The sequence below is a fragment of the Xenopus tropicalis genome, chromosome 8 (genome assembly GCF_000004195.4).
Source record: "Xenopus tropicalis strain Nigerian chromosome 8, UCB_Xtro_10.0, whole genome shotgun sequence".
In the NCBI taxonomy this organism is placed as follows: domain Eukaryota; kingdom Metazoa; phylum Chordata; class Amphibia; order Anura; family Pipidae; genus Xenopus; species Xenopus tropicalis.
In genome coordinates, this window is record NC_030684.2 from 71,121,438 (window position 1) to 71,129,174 (window position 7,737).

Genomic DNA, 7,737 nt, shown 5'->3' on the forward strand with positions numbered 1-7,737 from the left:
ATTGTATTAAAGTCATCTCTGAAGTTGAATTTTTGTTATTGGTGCCCTCCAAAGTATATCACTCCTTGAGTTGCAGTTTGTACGGTAGCTATAAAGGACACAATTGGGCTAATTTACAACCACTAAGTGCAGTTGAGGTCACGCACAGCTTGCCAGAGTCCTTGCCTAAATATACTCCATTCCAAGGTACTTGCATCTAAAGCAGGGGTCTCAAACTCGCGGCCCGTGGGCCATTTGCGGCCCTCGGTACAATATTTTGTGGCCCGCACCAACGCCGAATGAATGGATTGCGATTTTTATTGCGATTCAAGGGATAATGCAAGGCACGGCGGGCGGGAGCTGCTGATTGCGGAAATGACGTTACGCCATCATAACAGTTATTATGGGAAGACGTTCTGTGTGCACAATTAGCTCCTTACGTCTTCCCATAATAACTGTTATGATGGCGTAACGTCATTTCCGCAATCAGCAGCTCCCGACTTTTTTTTGTGAAATCCCTTATGCGGCCCAGCCTCATCCTGACTTTGCCTCCTGCGGCCCCCAGGTAAATTGAGTTTGAGCCCCCTGATCTAAAGGCTTCCTTACTTCTCAACATAATTGTTTTATATGCTACTCGGTCCTTCCTGCCCCATCATGCACAGTGCACCTGTTAATGCAGGAAAACTAGCTATCACCACCTCAAGGACAGAAGTATGGGTTCACAGTAGCTTGCATAAATGGATGCAGCAAACCTACTCCTAAAGAATTTGGCACAGACATCATTTTGATGCAGGGTACTGGAAATGATGACCTCCAAGTACCAAGATTATCAGAGCACTTGTGTCCAGTTTGCATGGAAGCAAATTGAGATGCCAGCTTGTTGCTCACTCAGACACCAGTGTGAACACCTGCAGGAAATAATTTGTGTCTTCATTAGAAGCTGTTTGGGGTGCAAGATGGGGCAACACATGCAGCCCCATGCTATTCTCTGGCCCAGCTTTATATTTTTTAAAGGAATGGCAGTATCCCAAAAAATGTTCTTAGATTTCTAAACAACACAGCGGGGACTTATATACCAAGGAGGAGAGCACCAAATACAATGCCACTGCCACATCTTTATGTATAAGCTTTCGGGGTCTGCCTCAGGGGCCCCTACACCCCCTCCTAATGGCCCCAGCTGCCTTCACCCCCCCCCCCCAGAGGCCCCCAACACACTCCGACCCCTTCCCCTGAGTGCTCCTAAAAGAAACTTCCCTGCAGCGCATTGGATCTGGGGCGCAGGGGCCCGCAGGGTTTTTTCCCAGTAGCCCAATCCGATGCTGTAAGCTTTAATACACTAGAGTTTACTGGGAAGTTCAGGTCCACTACCTGCAGGATATTCCTTGCTGTATCAAATGTTACCTTGCCAAATGAGCAAAACTTACTATTTATGATGTCTGTGAATTAACTTGACCACAGCAATAGAGACTCTTCAAGGAGAGCACCTAGGGATTACAAATAAGCCAAGAAATGCAAGCTCTGCCAGAGCCATTATGGTAAATTAAAAGCAGTGACAGATGGGGAGAATAGTCGCCCTGCAAGAAATCTTTGCCATCGCACAGGCAAGAATGTAAATCGCCGGTGGGATGGCATACGCATCGCTACAATTTCCGGAAGTCACTAGAAGTTTCCTCTCAAGGCAACTTCGGGTGACTTCCGGAAATCATAGCAACACATATTTACAGTCTTGCTGGTGGGATGGCATTGCGGGGAGATAAGTTGCCTGCGGCAATGAAGATTTGTCGTGGGGCCACTAATCTCCCTGTCTGTCACTGCCCTAAAGGAAAAGTCAAATCACTGGGGGGAAGTTGCCAAAATATTAGGCACCTCCCAGAGATTGCATTCATTTATTGATACCCCAGGTTGGTGCTCCTATTAGCAGAAAATCACACCAACCTGGGGTACAAGCAGGCGAGTGATCCTCTTCCTTCCTTCTCCTTTTACTGGGATCCCGGGGCCCATGCATGCACAGTACAGTCAGAAGTTAAGCTTTTCACTCTACTGCACACGTACAGCTGCTGCGAAGAGAGAAGCCGGAGGAGGATCACTCATTTGCATGTACCCCAGTTTGGTGTGATTTTCTGCTAATAGGAGCACCAACCCGGGGTAACAGGTAAGTGACCTTAATCACTGGGGGTGCGTAACATTTGGGACCGCCCCGGTGATTTTAGCGTTCCTTCTCCTTTAAGAAACAATGGAGAGTCCACAAAGTTTATGGAGGAGATCTGCATCAGAGAGCTCTACAAAAACAATAAACATTTTAAAGGCATCCACAAGTAAATTCAGTTTTTACAGTTAATCTAGAATACTTCTAATTTCTCCTAACAATACATTATCACCCACATGAAAAGCACAGTGCTGAACAACCTAAAAGTGGGGGATCAGAGATACAACTCTTCTGTTGTTACAATACATACATACTAAAACATTTTAACAGGAAGCAGATTTAATGACCAGACACCATCTACAAGCAAGGAAGTGGACACTAACAACATTATTTACAACAGATACTAAAAACAACAACAAAGAATTATTGTCTGCTCATATGGAAAACAAAATCTCTTAGTTAGCTATGAGAAAATACAAAATAAAAGGGGTCCTTCACCTAAATGGATTTTTTTCATTTGTTGCATAGTAAAAGAAAATGTCTCCACTCCTGGCTCTGACGCTTGACACAATGTTGCAAGCCTGCTGTTACATTGTATTGCTGCAGTGCTTTCAGCTACATTTCTAAATAACTTTAAAACCAATGAAAACATTTAATAAATGTATATTGGAAAGTAACATTTCCTTTTGTTAGGCATATAATTGTTTTTGGGTGGAGGACCCCATTAAGTAATGGAGTGGAAATCCCCAGTGAAACACTAAACCTTAGAAAAAGTATGCAGATAGATTAAAAAATGATGGTAAGTGGAAAACCCCACTCCAAATCCTTTTTAATACTCTTCACAGCATTGTCTTTTGTCAACATACTTTGCATACACAACATTATTTTAACTTAAATGGGATGGTGACAAACAACTTCTGTGTAATTCATAACTCATTTTTTTGAGATTGCTTTTAATTTCAGAATCTACATGACGTAGCCATCAGTAAAGTATCCCTTTTACTACATTCAGAATTTCTTATTTTGATACAAGCATACTAAAAATGAGGCGGGCACTGTGCATTTATAATTACATTTTTTTGGTATGTTTAAAGTTGACCTCTCACCCTAATGAATACTGTAGTTCCAAGTTTTGTACTGAAACTATATAAATTGTTGGATTGTCTTGCAATTCCCAATTACAGCAAGCAGGCAGGCGCCATTTGGGGGACCTGTTGCCCATGCCTGGACACAGGCTACACAATTATAGACTGTGGGTAGGGAGGGGGAACGTGAGGTGTGCAGTGACATCTAGCAAGTGCTGAATGGAAAGTGAAAGTAATTTCCTGCTCTTCCTCTGTCCAACTGGGGGCCCGCGGGCCGCATGCGTGGCCCCCCTCTGTGTGGCCCCCCACCTGTCTGGCTGCTTTGATGGCTTACCTTTGAGTAAGCATTAAATGGTATCAGTACTGAGATTAACTGGCCCCCTGCATGGTTCTCACCTCAGATTCAGGCTGTAATCCCTCTGTATTGTTTAAAAATGTAATCCCTTGTGTTTTTCACACCTTTTAGTTTCTGCATTGTTCACCCCCTGCAGTGTTCACACCTCAGGCTCAGACTGTAATCACCCACATTGTTCACTTCTTCACACCTCAGGTACTGTAGGCAGAGTATGGCACATACAGCCAGCATAGGGCAGGTAGAGTATGGCACACACAGGCAGCATAGGTCAGGGAGGGTATGGCACACACAGGCAGGGTAGGGCAGACAGAGTATGGCACACAGGCAGGGTATGGCACACACAGGAAGGGTAGGGCAGGCAGAGTATGGCACACACAGGCAGCATAGGTCAGGGAGGGTATGGCACACACAGGAAGGGTAGGGCAGGCAGAGTATGGCACACACAGTCAGGGTAGGGCAGGCAGAGTATGGCACACACAGGAAGGGTAGGGCAGGCAGAGTATGGCACACAGAGGCAGCATAGGGAAGGCAGAGTATGGCACACACAGGCAGGTTAGGACAGGCAGAGTATGGCACACACAGACAGCATAGGACAAGCAGAGTGCTGTCTGTGTGTGCCATACTCTGCTTGCCCTATGCTGCTTGTGGGAGGTGAACCTGGCAGGGGTTTGTTGTGGGAGTTTGTTAGCAGTTGGAAATAGCCATTAAATGGTCCCAAAGGTGTGTAATTATGTACTGGGGGTTGCTCTGCTATCCACAGGGGAGGAGAAGGCATATGGAATTTAAGGGTATATCTTAATATGACATAATTCTTTCACATATGAATGATGGTTGATATCCCCACAGTAAGGACCAAGCATTTGGGATTTTGCTGTGCTACCACCATTGTGATAAAATAGGTGTGGTTTGAAGTGGGTGTGGTTTCAAAAAGGGGAGTGGTCAAAACTGGCTTCCATTAGCGGCCCTCCACCATGTATGCTAGAGAAATTCCGGCCCTCGGCACCGCAGAAGTTGGACAGCACTGCTCTATGGCATAGAGGTGGGTCAGGTGATATATGATTGACAGCAAAGATTTAAAAAACCTTTATAAAAGGTATGGATATTTTAATTAAAAAAAAAAGAATCTGGGTTTCATATTTAATTTGATTTTAATTTTTTCATGTCTGGGTGACAAAATGCAAAAGCCTAGCTTCTCTTTATTTAACAAAAATGTGCTCTGTGCACTCATAGCATCTGTTCTAATAAAGATTTTGAAACACTGTCAGCCACTAAAGCATATGGAAACACAGGTAAAAACACTCATGTGTCAAGAGCCTTTTGTGGGTCATGAAAGAACCATGACAATGCTTGGGATTTTCTTTCCAAATTTTTAATTAAACGTGGGTATTCAAATAACAGAATGGGGGATGTGGGAGTGCGCCAAGGCAAATGAAACTCTAAATGAAATATAATGAAACTGATGTAGCCAAACTTTCTTTAAATGGGACCTGTCACCCTATAAAAAAAAATCCAAATCCTATGCTATCATGTTAGACAAGCAAAATTTACTTACACTATATAAACTTTTAAAAATTTGTTTCCTTCATTCTTTTTAAATCAATGAGCATACAGACAGGCACAATTTTGTCGGAACTGTTATTAAGGCAAGCTTTGCATCATGCTGAAATATACTGTATGTGCTAGAAAGGAGGGCCTATTGCACATATGCATAGTCTATGCATTATCATAGAGAGTGAGGAGGGTGTGGGTATGAGATCAGCAACATCAAGAAAGTACAGAAATGAAAGTAAAATCTGTCCCTTAGGCATAGAGGTGGGGAAGGCTATATGTTTTTGGCAGCTGAGATTTTGAAATGAGTTAATAATGAGTATGGGCAGCCACAGCTGCAAATAATGTTCCTCAATAATACAACACCTTTAATTTAGGGTTTCAGTCATGCTTTTGTGAGAAAGAATCTTACCTATTTGTCCATCAATGGTTAAACTTAGTCCAGTACAAGTAGGAAGTGGATGAGTGGTGGGTGAGCTTTTTTTAAGGGTTGATGCACAGTACTGATATTTACCATGTGCCTAACACAACAGAAAAGGGGTAGCTGTTTTTGTAGTCATTAGTGGGTGATTAGAAAGCACAATTTGATAACAGTAAAAATCAGCAAGCCATATAGCTTCAATGCTGCATTGTTGGTCAAAAACAATGAACTTTTGCCCAAAATGAGACTTTTGATCTTTTAGCACAGTGCTGTTTAACTTATCATATGTAGTTGGTCAATTATATGTCATACAGTATGTTGGAGGGCCAGATATAAAATATTGATGTCATATAGTGAAATTTATGGAGCCTTTGAGCAGTCTGGGGGGTCATAAAAATCTATGGAGGGCCAAATCTGGCCCGTGGGCCTTCAGTTGGACAGCCCTGTTTTAGGATATGGAGAATAGGATTTCATGCAACTGTGATAACAGTAATTTACCTTTTCCGGTCCTGTTAGATTTGCTATTCTCCATTAAGTCATAACAGGATTCTGGGAACAAATTCCTTTAGGCTCTTAGAAAAGTCCCATTTACATGGGCTTGTCCCATTTACATGGGTTTATCCTATAGACTAATGTTGACCCACTGGGTTTTCAATGCCAGGATAATAGCTGATCAGATTCCCAACTACAGACCAGTTTCACCCTTCTTGGGGCTCATTAGTGTAGTGCAGGGTTCTCTGATCAGCTTAGGTAAGCCAGGAGTGGGGATTCACAAACAAACTAAAAGGGTTGAGGAGACCGCCTCATACGTATGCAAATAATTCATAACAGGATTCTGGGAACAAATTCCTTTAGGCTCTTAGAAAAGTCCCATTTACATGGGTTTATCCTATAGACTAATACTGACCCACTGGGTTTCCAATGCAAAAGCCAGGATAATAGCTGATCAGATTCCCAACTACAGACCAGTTTCGCCCTTCTTGGGGCTCATCAGTGTAGTGCAGGGTTCTCTGATGAGCTTAGGTAGAGCCAAAGGAATTTGTTCCCAGAATCCTGTTATGACTTATTTGCACACGTATGAGGCGGTCTCCTCAACCCTTTTAGTCTATTCTCCATTAGTAATTCATTAGGGTAAATCATCTCCAATGAAAGGTTCCTTGACTAGCGCCACAAGTCAGAAACCAAGTTTAAACTTAAAGCCTAGCCTAGTTCCTAGGCAGGCAGAATGCAGTATGTTTTGTCCCACCAGTGTAGTAGAACACAGAACATCCCCACAGGAAAGCGCAGGAACTAACACTGGTGAGTACAAGCCCTTAGCTGGTCTAGTGCAGATTGCCAGGCAAGGATCTTGACTTGTAAAGAATAGCTGTGTGCTGAAGACCATGAGATACAGCCAAGGATTTTATCCTCTTTTAGCGCATGCACTCTTTACATGCCAACTGTGGGTTCTATAACCTTTCTTTGACCTGCCACTGGGCATTCAGATATATAGCTTGCTCGCTTGCATGCCAGGGCTGATGGTAGAGTCTCTCTTTCCTCAGCACCATACTTAGGTTAAGAATAGTTAACCTCAAAAATAACTCTTTGTATACTGTGGACATTGATATTTTGACACAAATTGCAGTTGGTCTTTTTTTTTTTATCAGCAGCTCTCCATTTTGTAATTACAGCTGTTATCTGGTGGCTAGGGCCCCATTTACCAAGTAACTTAGGGTTGGTTTAAATGACAGACTGCAAAATTAACTAAAGAGGAAATGAATTGAAAGATAAGTAATAAAAACACAAATAATTTTTTTTTTTAAATTGGTTGCATAAAATAAAAGTTTTTTTAACTGCTGGGTCTGTGACCCCTTGAAATATATATATATATAAGTTTTTAAAATTACAAGCTGGAAAGACGTACAATCCAGGCCAAAAATAAAAAAAAAAACAATAGATTAGCTTAGTCTATAAACTACACCCAAATAATTGTGGTTTTCTAATCTTTAGGATTAGTTCCCCGAACTCCTTGTGTTTATTCACAAATTCCACTGCCTCTCTCACAAAACTCACACAGTAACAGTGAGGACTAACGCTTTAGTGCGGGCTAGTGGCCTTTCCCTTAGTATACTTAGGTCTCTTGCCCACGCCATGGCGGTCCTAAGAATACATTTCTTAAGAAAACCTTCGAGTCCCCGCCCTGCTGCATCCACAACATCCACGC